Source organism: Pseudophryne corroboree, unplaced genomic scaffold (genome assembly GCF_028390025.1).
Source record: "Pseudophryne corroboree isolate aPseCor3 unplaced genomic scaffold, aPseCor3.hap2 scaffold_478, whole genome shotgun sequence".
In the NCBI taxonomy this organism is placed as follows: domain Eukaryota; kingdom Metazoa; phylum Chordata; class Amphibia; order Anura; family Myobatrachidae; genus Pseudophryne; species Pseudophryne corroboree.
In genome coordinates, this window is record NW_026970090.1 from 482,852 (window position 1) to 497,855 (window position 15,004).

Sequence of the window (15,004 nt, forward strand, 5' to 3'; positions counted from 1 at the left end):
TCCCGCATTATAGATGAGCAACAGCGACATCAGCAGGCACTCGTTCAGATCATTCAACACAATCAAGTGGTGAATGAGGCCTTATCCAGGATTGTAGCCAGCCACACTGCTACAAACACTCAGCTGATTGCCAGTTTAAATAATTTGAGCAGCAATATTGCTATGATGGGAGCTCAGCAAGTTACCTCCAGCTCGGGGACCACGACCCCTGTTCAAACGCCAGTAACCTCCCCTGTCCGGCGTTCCTCAAGAGCACGTGCCAGTGAGCCAGCACCCAGCACACACAAGCGAAAAAAATAACACCAATCTTTTTGTGCAAATAAATACAAAAATTTGTTAAAAAAAAACATTCCTGTGTCCGTCTCCAAAATTTTTTAAGCTGGTCTGTATGTATGTAGTTATGTTTTTCAAGGGTAATGACTGTAAATGTTTTGTTAGCATCAACTAAGCACAATGGACACACCACTATAAACAACAAACAGTAAGTAACAGAACACACAATAGAAAGTAGAGCAAAGTGTTTAGTGAAGGATAATTACAGCATAATAAAACTTACCTGTAAAATATCGCAGGATCACTTCTTGACGTACCTGCCTCCCTACAATTGTACTCACACTGTCACCAGATGTATCTAACTCCTCTGCTTGCTGACTGCTTTCTCCCTCACCATGTGCCAGATGTTGACTTAAACACAGATTATGGAGAAAACAGCAGCAGAACACAATCCGAGTCACCTTTGAGGGACTATACAACAAAAGGCCACCAGATTTATCCAGACACCGAAAACGTGACTTCAGCACCCCAAAACATCTTTCTATCACATTCCGCGTAGCCTTATGTGCATGATTATAACTGTGTTCAGCAGGAGAATCAGGTTGGGACAATGGAGTAAGGAGCCAAGAGTAGCAGCCGTAACCCCCATCACCTGAAAAACATATATAGTCAACATTAGGACATATGTTAGATTATTCTATCACCTCCTCCAAAATCTAGGCTGTGGTTAAAAGACATACACACATAACATTTTCAACATACCCAACAGCCAGCCATCAGGCATTTGTCCCTCCTCAAATTTATCGAAGAGCGATGACTGACTGAGGATGAAGGAGTCATGGCAGGCACCAGGGTAACCTGCAACAACACTCATAATTTTTAAATTTGCATCACAGACCACCTGGACATTAGTTGATTGATCCATATGCCTATTAGTATATATATACTGGCGGCCCTTAGGTGATCTCAGCTGAACGTGTGTGCAATCTATGGCCCCCAGCACATTGGGCATGCCTGCAAGCTCATAGAAAGCTACCCTGACAGCACTCCACTCCGACTCCTCAGTAGGGAAGCAGATTGAGGCTTTAATGTGTGGCTCCAACACATCCAAAACCTGAGTGGACATTAAATAAGCTAAGGTGAGTGTCATGTTAGGTATTCTCTACAATACTGTGGTGTTTCAACTTACACAAGCAACACTTAGCCATAACCGCATATGTATTTTTAGACTCACCTGCATCAAAAATCTTGAAAAGGTGGGCTGTGAGATCCCAATGACGTCGCCTGCCACAGCCTGGAAGCTCCCAGTAGCCATAAAGTGTAACACAGCCAGGAGTTTGTGTAGGCCTGAGACAGAGCGAGAGCGTGCTGTCTCAGGGTCTATGCCCAGTTTGACAAGGTCATACAGGTGGAAAATGTTGTTTCTATTTAGGCGGAACATCTGTATGACCCTATCATCGGACAATGCATTTAAGTTTAAACGCCCTCTAAAAAAACGAGGCTGGCGCAGCCTCCGCGGTACCTGGACAACCTGTTGGCCATGTTCACTTACCTGGTCCTGATTCCTGGAAGCCTCATGGAGCAGTCTAACGTATCCCACAGCCAACAAAAAACCATTGCCACACACTACAGCCGCCATTTCAGAGTGAGAGTAGTTCAGAATGTGCCTGAAACACTTTTATAGGCCCAAAAAAACAGGTGTGAGTAATGGATAATTAAGTTCACATGTAAACGCGGTTTTCAAAGGCTGGCGCGTTTTTTTTTAGGAAAAAAATGCGAATCGTAATTTTTCGCGGCCGCGAAATCATTTTCGCGGCAGCAAATGCAATTACGAATGGTTAATAAATGACCGAGATTCATATCTAAACAGGCGTAATTTGACCGATGGTGTATTCATTCGTAATTTTGAACTTGGACTAGCAAAAAAATACGAATGACCTCATCACTGCCGTGATTAGTGTTTAGTAAATGACCGAGATGACACTTTGAAGAAAAAACGCCATCTCGGTCAAAATCGGGAGCTTAGTAAATATACCCCAGTGATTTTATAAAAACAGCTAGGAAGCACAATTTAGCAGTGGGTTGCAGAGAAAAAGAAATATGCTGGCAAAAAAATCCAATTGAGTGATTAAACAGCTCTTCATTTTCTGGCTTTATTTTTATGCTAACAAATTTGTTCTCTGAAAAGTGTCCACAAAGCCAAGTCTCTGATTAACACCTTTGTAGGGATGGTTTTTCACCTATTACTAAATTAAATTTGCTTCATTGGAAAGGCAGCAAGATGCATCCTCATTTCAATGTCTACTGAAATAATACGGGTTGACACCAGGAAACATTAACGCCACTGCATCCTTGCTGCTTTCTCATGTGGAAGTCTGTTTAATGTGAAAACAAGGTGATATCTAATTAGCACACAGGTAAGGAATTAAGAAAATCTTTATTTAAGGGTGAAGATGTTTCTCACAAAATCGTTGCCCCAATGCATCATTGAAATTCAAGCTGGAAAGATGATTTTAATATATCACTTGTACATTTTGTATTGCTCTTCTGGTGACAATGTAGTTTGTTTTTGTCAATTACCCTTTTAATAATAGGGTAAAGAAAATTAAGTGGATTTAAACAAATTAAAATGGTAAAAGTTATTGTACTTCAAGTAAAAATAAAAGAGCAAAAATATCAATCCCAGTTTTGATTACTTAAATTAACAAAAAAAATGCATATAGCAAAGGATAGTTTCAATCTGCCTACCTCTGGGTTATGGGCCCAGCATGCTTCCATTGCAGTACTCTGCTGCACATGTAAGTGCAAGAGATCCTGAAGCACTCACTCATCATGGGAAAGTACCAATGTGTTTCTTCGTTGGTTGATGGAAGAAACATTTTACAAAAACTCTCCAGATTATTGACTTTTTAAAGTTTTTCTAGGAAACGTTCTAGATGTATGCTTATTAGCCTTTGTCAGTAGGGACTTTTCGTGAAGTATCTCTGTGGCGCAATGGGTTAGTGTGTCTGGCTACTAACCAAAAGGTTGGTGGTTCAATCCCACCCAGGGACGTAATTGACTTTGTGATCAGATTTTGGTGATCTTTAAGTAGACAAGTCAAAATTTCAAACCCCCTGTTATGGTGTAGGGTACTTGGCCTTTTCTGATGTAATCAGAGTTAGATTTGATTCAGTGATTTAATAAAAACAGCTAGGAAGCACAATTTAGCAGTGGGTTGCAGAGAAAAAGAAATATGCTGGCAAAAAAAATCCAATTGAGTGATTAAACAGCTCTTCATTTTCTGGCTTTATTTTTATGCTAACAAATTTGTTCTCTGAAAAGTGTCCACAAAGCCAAGTCTCTGATTAACACCTTTGTAGGGATGGTTTTTCACCTATTACTAAATTAAACTTGCTTCATTGGAAAGGCAGCAAGATGCATCCTCATTTCAATGTCTACTGAAATAATACAGGTTGACACCAGGAAACATTAACGCCACTGCATCCTTGCTGCTTTCTCATGTAGAAGTCTGTTTAATGTGAAAACAAGGTGATATCTAATTAGCACACAGGTAAGGAATTAAGAAAATCTTTATTTAAGGGTGAAGATGTTTCTCACAAAATCGTTGACCCAATGCATCATTGAAATTCAAGCTGGAAAGATGATTTTAATATATCACTTGTACATTTTGTATTGCTCTTCTGGTGACAATGTAGTTTGTTTTTGTCAATTACCCTTTTAATAATAGGGTAAAGAAAATTAAGTGGATTTTTTAAAGAAAACTATACTGTCAATATACTATTAAAACAAATTAAAATGGTAAAAGTTATTGTACTTTAAGTAAAAATAAAAGAGCAAAAATATCAATCCCAGTTTTGATTACTTAAATTAACAAAAAAAAAATGCTTATAGCAAAGGATAGTTTCAATCTGCCTACCTCTGGGTTATGGGCCCAGTATGCTTCCATTGCAGTACTCTGCTGCACATGTAAGTGCAAGAGATCCTGAAGCACTCACTCATCATGGGAAAGTACCAATGTGTTTCTTCTTTGGTTGATGGAAGAAACATCTTACAAAAACTCTCCAGATTATTGACTTTTTAAAGTTTTTCTAGGAAACGTTTTAGATGAATGCTTATTAGCCTTTGTCAGTATGGACTTTTGCAAAGTGTCTCTGTGGCGCAATCAGTTAGTGTGTATGGCTATTAACCAAAAGGTTGGTGGTTCGATCCCACCCAGGGACGTAATTGACCTTGTTATCAGATTTTGGTGATCTTTAAGTAGACAAGTCAAAATATCAAACCCCCTCTTATGGTGTAGGGTACCTGGCCTTCTCTGATGTAATCAGAGTTAGATTTAATTCAGTGATTTTATAAAAACAGCTAGGAAGCACAATTTAGCAGTGGGTTGCAGAGAAAAAGAAATATGCTGGCAAAAAAATCCAATTGAGTGATTAAACAGCTCTTCATTTTCTGGCTTTATTTTTATGCTAACAAATTTGTTCTCTGAAAAGTGTCCACAAAGCCAAGTCTCTGATTAACACCTTTGTAAGGATGGTTTTTCACCTATTACTAAATTAAACTTGCTTCATTGGAAAGGCAGCAAGATGCATCCTCATTTCAATGTCTACTGAAATAATACAGGTTGACACCAGGAAACATTAACGCCACTGCATCCTTGCTGCTTTCTCATGTGGAAGTCTGTTTAATGTGAAAACAAGGTGATATCTAATTAGCACACAGGTAAGGAATTAAGAAAATCTTTATTTAAGGGTGAAAATGTTTCTCACAAAATCGTTGCCCCAATGCATCATTGAAATTCAAGCTGGAAAGATGATTTTAATATATCACTTGTACATTTTGTATTGCTCTTCTGGTGACAATGTAGTTTGTTTTTGTCAATTACCATTTTAATAATAGGGTAAAGAAAATTAAGTGGATTTTTAAAAGAAAACAATACTTTCAATATACTATTAAAACAAATTAAAATGGTAAAAGTTATTGTACTTTAATGAAAAATAAAAGAGCAAAAATATCAATCCCAGTTTTGGATTACTTTAATTAACAAAAAAAAATGCATATAGCAGAGGATAGTTTTAATCTGCCTACCTCTGGGTTATTGGCCCAGCATGCTTCCATTGCAGTACTCTGCTGCACATGTAAGTGCAAGAGATCCTGAAGCACTCACTCATCATGGGAAAGTACCAATGTGTTTCTTCGTTGGTGGATGGAAGAAACATCTTACAAAAACTCTCCAGATTATTGACTTTTTAAAGTTTTTCTAGGAAATGTTTTAGATGAATGCTTATTAGCCTTTGTCAGTATGTACTTTCGCAGAGTGTCTCTGTGGTGCAATCAGTTAGTGTGTACGGCTATAAACCAGAAGGTTGGTGGTTCAATCCCACCCAGGGATGTAATTGACCTTGTGATCAGATTTTGGTGATATTTAAGTAGACAAGTCAAAATTTCAAATCCCCTCTTATGGTGTAGGGTACCTGGCCTTCTCTGATGTAATCAGAGTTAGATTTGATTCAGTGATTTTATAAAAACAGCTAGGAAGCACAATTTAGCAGTGGGTTGCAGAGAAAAAGAAATATGCTGGCAAAAAAATCCAATTGAGTGATTAAACAGCTCTTCATTTTCTGGCTTTATTTTTATGCTAACAAATTTGTTCTCTGAAAAGTGTCCACAAAGCCAAGTCTCTGATGAACACCTTTGTAAGGATGGTTTTTCACCTATTACTAAATTAAACTTGCTTCATTGGAAAGGCAGCAAGATGCATCCTCATTTCAATGTCTACTGAAATAATACAGGTTGACACCAGGAAACATTAACGCCAATGCATCCTTGCTGCTTTCTCATGTGGAAGTCTGTTTAATGTGAAAACAAGGTGATATCTAATTAGCACACAGGTAAGGAATTAAGAAAATCTTTATTTAAGGGTGAAGATGTTTCTCACAAAATCGTTGCCCCAATGCATCATTGAAATTCAAGCTGGAAAGATGATTTTAATATATCACTTGTACATTTTGTATTGCTCTTCTGGTGACAATGTAGTTTGTTTTTGTCAATTACCATTTTAATAATAGGGTAAAGAAAATTAAGTGGATTTTTGAAAGAAAACAATACTGTCAATATACTATTAAAACAAATTAAAATGGTAAAAGTTATTGTACTTTAAGTAAACATAAAATAGCTAACATATCAATCCCAGTTTTGGATTACTTTAATTAACAAAAAAAATGCATATAGCAGAGGATAGTTTCAATCTGCCTACCTCTGGGTAATGAGCCCAGCATGCTTCCATTGCAGTACTCTGCTGCACATGTAAGTGCAAGAGATCCTGAAGCACTCATCTCATAATGGGAAAGTACCAATGTGTTTCTTCGTTGGTTGAGTTAAGAAAATTCTTACAAAAACTCTCCAGATTATTGACTTTTTAAAGTTTTTCTAGGAAACGTTCTAGATGAATGCTTATTAGCCTTTGTCAGTATGTACTTTTTGCAAAGTGTCTCTGTGGCGCAATCGGTTAGTGTGTCTGGCTACTAACCAAAAGGTTGGTGGTTCAATCCCACCCAGGGACATAATTGACCTTGTGATCAGGTTTTGGTGATATTTAAGTAGACAAGTCAAAATTTCAAACCCCCTCTTATGGTGTAGGGTACCTGGCCTTCTCTGATGTAATCAGAGTTAGATTTGATTCAGTGATTTTATAAAAAACAGCTAGGAAGCACAATTTAGCAATGGGTTGCAGAGAAAAAAAATATGCTGGCAGAAAAATCCAATTGAGTGATTAAACAGCTCTTCATTTTCTGCCTTTATTTTTATGCTAACAAATTTGTTCTCTAAAAAGTATCCACAAAGCCAAGTCTCTGATTAACACCTTTGTAGGGATGGTTTTTCACCTATAACTAAATTAAACTTGCTTCATTGGAAAGGCAGCAAGATGCATCCTCATTTCAATGTCTACTGAAATAATACAGGTTGACACCAGGAAACATTAACGCCACTGCATCCTTGCTGCTTTCTCATGTAGAAGTCTGTTTAATGTGAAAACAAGGTGATATCTAATTAGCACACAGGTAAGGAATTAAGAAAATCTTTATTTAAGGGTGAAGATGTTTCTCACAAAATCGTTGCCCCAATGCATCATTGAAATTCAAGCTGGAAAGATGATTTTAATATATCACTTGTACATTTTGTATTGCTCTTCTGGTGACAATGTAGTTTGTTTTTGTCAATTACCCTTTTAATAATAGGGTAAAGAAAATTAAGTGGATTTTTTAAAGAAAACTATACTGTCAATATACTATTAAAACAAATTAAAATGGTAAAAGTTATTGTACTTTAAGTAAAAATAAAAGAGCAAAAATATCAATCCCAGTTTTGATTACTTAAATTAACAAAAAAAATGCATATAGCAAAGGATAGTTTCAATCTGCCTACCTCTGGGTTATGGGCCCAGCATGCTTCCATTGCAGTACTCTGCTGCACATGTAAGTGCAAGAGATCCTGAAGCACTCACTCATCATGGGAAAGTACCAATGTGTTTCTTCGTTGGTTGATGGAAGAAACATCTTACAAAAACTCTCCAGCTTATTAACTTTTTAAAGTTTTTCTAGGAAACGTTCTAGATGTATGCTTATTAGCCTTTGTCAGTATATACTTTTTGCAAAGTGTCTTTGTGGCGCAATCGGGTAGTGTGTCTGGCTACTAACCAAAAGGTTGGTGGTTCAATCCCACCCAGGGAAGTAATTGAACTTGTTATCAGATTTTGGTGATCTTTAAGTAGACAAGTCAAAATTTCAAACCCCCTCTTATGGTGTAGGGTACCTGGCCTTCTCTGATGTAATCAGAGTTAGATTTGATTCAGTGATTTTATAAAAACAGCTAGGAAGCACAATTTAGCAGTGGGTTGCAGAGAAAAAGAAATATGCTGGCAAAAAAAATCCAATTGAGTGATTAAACAGCTCTTCATTTTCTGGCTTTATTTTTATGCTAACAAATTTGTTCTCTGAAAAGTGTCCACAAAGCCAAGTCTCTGATTAACACCTTTGTAGGGATGGTTTTTCACCTATTACTAAATTAAACTTGCTTCATTGGAAAGGCAGTAAGATGCATCCTCATTTCAATGTCTACTGAAATAATACAGGTTGACACCAGGAAACATTAACGCCACTGCATCCTTGCTGCTTTCTCATGTAGAAGTCTGTTTAATGTGAAAACAAGGTGATATCTAATTAGCACACAGGTAAGGAATTAAGAAAATCTTTATTTAAGGGTGAAGATGTTTCTCACAAAATCGTTGCCCCAATGCATCATTGAAATTCAAGCTGGAAAGATGATTTTAATATATCACTTGTACATTTTGTATTGCTCTTCTGGTGACAATGTAGTTTGTTTTTGTCAATTACCCTTTTAATAATAGGGTAAAGAAAATTAAGTGGATTTTTTAAAAAATAATTATACTGTCAATATACTATTAAAACAAATTAAAATGGTAAAAGTTATTGTACTTTAAGTAAAAATAAAAGAGCAAAAATATCAATCCCAGTTTTGATTACTTAAATTAACAAAAAAAAATGCATATAGCAAAGGATAGTTTCAATATGCCTACCTCTGGGTTATGGGCCCAGCATGCTTCCATTGCAGTACTCTGCTGCACATGTAAGTGCAAGAGATCCTGAAGCACTCACTCATCATGGGAAAGTACCAATGTGTTTCTTCGTTGGTTGATGGAAGAAACATCTTACAAAAACTCTCCAGATTATTGACTTTTTAAAGTTTTTCTAGGAAACGTTCTAGATGTATGCTTATTAGCCTTTGTCAGTACTTACTTTTTACAAAGTGTCTCTGTGGCGCAATCGGTTAGTGTGTCTGGCTACTAACCAAAAGGTTGGTGGTTCAATCCCACCCAGGGACGTAATTGACCTTGTTATCAGATTTTGGTGATCTTTAAGTAGACAAGTCAAAATTTCAAACCCCCTGTTATGGTGTAGGGTACCTGGCCTTCTCTGATGTAATCAGAGTTAGATTTGATTCAGTGATTTTATAAAAACAGCTAGGAAGCACAATTTAGCAGTGGGTTGCAGAGAAAAAGAAATATGCTGGAAAAAAAATCCAATTGAGTGATTAAACAGCTCTTCATTTTCTGGCTTTATTTTTATGCTAACAAATTTGTTCTCTGAAAAGTGTCCACAAAGCCAAGTCTCTGATTAACACCTTTGTAGGTATGGTTTTTCACCTATTACTAAATTAAACTTGCTTCATTGGAAAGGCAGCAAGATGCATCCTCATTTCAATTTCTACTGAAATAATACAGGTTGACACCAGGAAACATTAACGCCACTGCATCCTTGCTGCTTTCTCATGTGGAAGTCTGTTTAATGTGAAAACAAGGTGATATCTAATTAGCACACAGGTAAGGAATTAAGAAAATCTTTATTTAAGGGTGAAGATGTTTCTCACAAAATCGTTGCCCCAATGCATCATTGAAATTCAAGCTGGAAAGATGATTTTAATATATCACTTGTACATTTTGTATTGCTCTTCTGGTGACAATGTAGTTTGTTTTTGTCAATTACCATTTTAATAATAGGGTAAAGAAAATTAAGTGGATTTTTGAAAGAAAACAATACTGTCAATATACTATTAAAACAAATTAAAATGGTAAAAGTTATTGTACTTTAAGTAAACATAAAATAGCTAACATATCAATCCCAGTTTTGGATTACTTTAATTAACAAAAAAAATGCATATAGCAGAGGATAGTTTCAATCTGCCTACCTCTGGGTAATGGGCCCAGCATGCTTCCATTGCAGTACTCTGCTGCACATGTAAGTGCAAGAGATCCTGAAGCACTCACTCATCATGGGAAAGTACCAATTTGTTTCTTCGTTGGTTGATTTAAGAAAATTCTTACAAAAACTCTCCAGATTATTGACTTTTTAAAGTTTTTCTAGGAAATGTTCTAGATGAATGCTTATTAGCCTTTGTCAGTATGTACTTTTTGCAAAGTGTCACTGTGGCGCAATCGGTTAGTGTGTCCGGCTACTAACCAAAAGGTTGGTGGTTCAATCCCACCCAGGGACATAATTGACCTTGTGATCAGGTTTTGGTGATATTTAAGTAGACAAGTCAAAATTTCAAACCCCCTCTTATGGTGTAGGGTACCTGGCCTTCTCTGATGTAATCAGAGTTAGATTTGATTCAGTGATTTTATAAAAAAACAGCTAGGAAGCACAATTTAGCAATGGGTTGCAGAGAAAAAAAATATGCTGGCAGAAAAATCCAATTGAGTGATTAAACAGCTCTTCATTTTCTGCCTTTATTTTTATGCTAACAAATTTGTTCTCTAAAAAGTGTCCACAAAGCCAAGTCTCTGATTAACACCTTTGTAGGGATGGTTTTTCACCTATAACTAAATTAAACTTGCTTCATTGGAAAGGCAGCAAGATGCATCCTCATTTCAATGTCTACTGAAATAATACAGGTTGACACCAGGAAACATTAACGCCACTGCATCCTTGCTGCTTTCTCATGTAGAAGTCTGTTTAATGTGAAAACAAGGTGATATCTAATTAGCACACAGGTAAGGAATTAAGAAAATCTTTATTTAAGGGTGAAGATGTTTCTCACAAAATCGTTGCCCCAATGCATCATTGAAATTCAAGCTGGAAAGATGATTTTAATATATCACTTGTACATTTTGTATTGCTCTTCTGGTGACAATGTAGTTTGTTTTTGTCAATTACCCTTTTAATAATAGGGTAAAGAAAATTAAGTGGATTTTTTAAAAGAAAACTATACTGTCAATATACTATTAAAACAAATTAAAATGGTAAAAGTTATTGTACTTTAAGTAAAAATAAAAGAGCAAAAATATCAATCCCAGTTTTGATTACTTAAATTAACAAAAAAAAATGCATATAGCAAAGGATAGTTTCAATCTGCCTACCTCTGGGTTATGGGCCCAGCATGCTTCCATTGCAGTACTCTGCTGCACATGTAAGTGCAAGAGATCCTGAAGCACTCACTCATCATGGGAAAGTACCAATGTGTTTCTTCGTTGGTTGATGGAAGAAACATCTTACAAAAACTCTCCAGATTATTGACTTTTTAAAGCTTTTCTAGGAAACATTCTAGATGTATGCTTATTAGCCTTTGTCAGTATATACTTTTTGCAAAGTGTCTCTGTGGCGCAATCGGTTAGTGTGTCCAGCTACTAACCAAAAGGTTGGTGGTTCAAGCCCACCCAGGGACGTAATTGACCTTGTTATCAAATTTTGGTGATCTTTAAGTAGACAAGTCAAAATTTCAAACCCCGTGTTATGGTGTAGGGTACCTGGCCTTTTCTGATGTAATCAGAGTTAGATTTGATTCAGTGATTTAATAAAAACAGCTCTGAAGCACAATTTAGCAGTGGGTTGCAGAGAAAAAGAAATATGCTGGCAAAAAAAATCCAATTGAGTGATTAAACAGCTCTTCATTTTCTGGCTTTATTTTTATGCTAACAAATTTGTTCTCTGAAAAGTGTCCACAAAGCCAAGTCTCTGATTAACACCTTTGTAGGGATGGTTTTTCACCTATTACTAAATTAAACTTGCTTCATTGGAAAGGCAGCAAGATGCATCTTCATTTCAATGTCTACTGAAATAATACAGGTTGACACCAGGAAACATTACCGCCACTGCATCCTTGCTGCTTTCTCATGTAGAAGTCTGTTTAATGTGAAAACAAGGTGATATCTAATTAGCACACAGGTAAGGAATTAAGAAAATCTTTATTTAAGGGTGAAGATGTTTCTCACAAAATCGTTGCCCCAATGCATCATTGAAATTCAAGCTGGAAAGATGATTTTAATATATCACTTGTACATTTTGTATTGCTCTTCTGGTGACAATGTAGTTTGTTTTTGTCAATTACCATTTTAATAATAGGGTAAAGAAAATTAAGTGGATTTTTGAAAGAAAACAATACTGTCAATATACTATTAAAACAAATTAAAATGGTAAAAGTTATTGTACTTTAAGTAAAAATAAAAGAGCAAAAATATCAATCCCAGTTTTGATTACTTAAATTAACAAAAAAAATGCATATAGCAAAGGATAGTTTCAATCTGCCTACCTCTGGGTTATGGGCCCAGCATGCTTCCATTGCAGTACTCTGCTGCACATGTAAGTGCAAGAGATCCTGAAGCACTCACTCATCATAGGAAAGTACCAATGTGTTTCTTCGTTGGTTGATGGAAGAAACATCTTACAAAAACTCTCCAGATTATTGACTTTTTAAAGTTTTTCTAGGAAACGTTCTAGATGTATGCTTATTAGCCTTTGTCAGTACGTACTTTTTACAAAGTGTCTCTGTGGCGCAATCGGTTAGTGTGTCTGGTTGGTGGTTCAATCCCACCCAGGGACGTAATTGACCTTGTTATCAGATTTTGGTGATCTTTAAGTAGACAAGTCAAAATTTCAAACCCCCTGTTATGGTGTAGGGTACCTGGCCTTTTCTGATGTAATCAGAGTTAGATTTGATTCAGTGATTTAATAAAAACAGCTCTGAAGCACAATTTAGCAGTGGGTTGCAGAGAAAAAGAAATATGCTGGCAAAAAAAATCCAATTGAGTGATTAAACAGCTCTTCATTTTCTGGCTTTATTTTTATGCTAACAAATTTGTTCTCTGTAAAGTGTCCACAAAGCCAAGTCTCTGATTAACACCTTTGTAGGGATGGTTTTTCACCTATTACTAAATTAAACTTGCTTCATTGGAAAGGCAGCAAGATGCATCTTCATTTCAATGTCTACTGAAATAATACAGGTTGACACCAGGAAACATTACCGCCACTGCATCCTTGCTGCTTTCTCATGTAGAAGTCTGTTTAATGTGAAAACAAGGTGATATCTAATTAGCACACAGGTAAGGAATTAAGAAAATCTTTATTTAAGGGTGAAGATGTTTCTCACAAAATCGTTGCCCCAATGCATCATTGAAATTCAAGCTGGAAAGATGATTTTAATATATCACTTGTACATTTTGTATTGCTCTTCTGGTGACAATGTAGTTTGTTTTTGTCAATTACCATTTTAATAATAGGGTAAAGAAAATTAAGTGGATTTTTGAAAGAAAACAATACTGTCAATATACTATTAAAACAAATTAAAATGGTAAAAGTTATTGTACTTTAAGTAAAAATAAAAGAGCCAAAATATCAATCCCAGTTTTGGATTACTTTAATTAACAAAAAAAAATGCATATAGCAGAGGATAGTTTCAATCTGCTTACCTCTGGGTTATGTGCCCAGCATGCTTCCATTGCTGTACTCTGCTGCACATGTAAGTGCAGTAGATCCTGAAGCACTCACTCATCATGGGAAAGTACCAATGTGTTTCTTCGTTGGTTGATGGAAGAAACATCTTACAAAAACTCTCCAGATTATTGACTTTTTAAAGTTTTTCTAGGAAACGTTTTAGATGAATGCTTATTAGCCTTTGTCAGTATAGACTTTTGCAAAGTGTCTCTGTGGCGCAATCAGTTAGTGTGTATGGCTATTAACCAAAAGGTTGGTGGTTCAATCCCACCCAGGGACGTAATTGACCTTGTTGTCAGATTTTGGTGATCTTTAAGTAGACAAGTCAAAATTTCAAACCCCCTCTTATGGTGTAGGGTACCTGGCCTTCTCTGATGTAATCAGAGTTAGATTTGATTCAGTGATTTTATAAAAACAGCTAGGAAGCACAATTTAGCAGTGGGTTGCAGAGAAAAAGAAATATGCTGGCAAAAAAATCCAATTGAGTGATTAAGCCATTTTCTAGCTTTATTTTTATGCTAACAAATTTGTTCTCTGAAAAGTGTCCACAAAGCCAAGTCTCTGATTAACACCTTTGTAAGGATGGTTTTTCACCTATTACTAAATTAAACTTGCTTCATTGGAAAGGAAGCAAGATGCATCCTCATTTCAATGTCTACTGAAATAATACAGGTTGACACCAGGAAACATTATCGCCACTGCATCCTTGCTGCTTTCTCATGTGGAAGTCTGTTTAATGTGAAAACAAGGTGATATCTAATTAGCACACAGGAAAGGAATTAAGAAAATCTTTATTTAAGGGTGAAGATGTTTCTCACAAAATCGTTGCCCCAATGCATCATTGAAATTCAAGCTGGAAAGATGATTTTAATATATCACTTGTACATTTTGTATTGCTCTTCTGGTGACAATGTAGTTTGTTTTTGTCAATTACCATTTTAATAATAGGGTAAAGAAAATTAAGTGGATTTTTGAAAGAAAATAATACTTTCAATATACTATTAAAACAAATTAAAATGGTAAAAGTTATTGTACTTTAATGAAAAATAAAAGAGCAAAAATATCAATCCCAGTTTTGGATTACTTTAATTAACAAAAAAATATGCATATAGCAGAGGATAGTTTTAATCTGCCTACCTCTGGGTTATGGGCCCAGCATGCTTCCATTGCAGTACTTTGCTGCACATGTAAGTGCAAGAGATCCTGAAGCACTCACTCATCATGGGAAAGTACCAATGTGTTTCTTCGTTGGTGGATGGAAGAAACATCTTACAAAAACTCTCCAGATTATTGACTTTTTAAAGTTTTTCTAGGAAACGTTTTAGATGAATGCTTATTAGCCTTTGTCAGTATATACTTTTGCAAAGTGTCTCTGTGGCGCAATCAGTTAGTGTGAATGGCTATAAACCAAAAGGTTGGTGGTTCAATCCCACCCAGGGACGTAA

At 36.0% G+C, this 15,004-nt stretch overlaps 2 non-coding genes across 2 annotated transcripts; both read left to right on the top strand.

Annotated features, from left to right (window-relative positions):
* Positions 1–6,762: 6,762 nt before the first annotated feature.
* On the top strand, positions 6,763–6,836 carry TRNAS-ACU (transfer RNA serine (anticodon ACU)). Its single transcript has one exon. It is a non-coding gene; the product is annotated as a tRNA-Ser (tRNA).
* Positions 6,837–9,101: 2,265 nt separating this feature from the next.
* Positions 9,102–9,175, top strand: TRNAS-ACU (transfer RNA serine (anticodon ACU)). Its single transcript has one exon. It is a non-coding gene; the product is annotated as a tRNA-Ser (tRNA).
* The last annotated feature ends 5,829 nt before the right edge of the window (positions 9,176–15,004 follow it).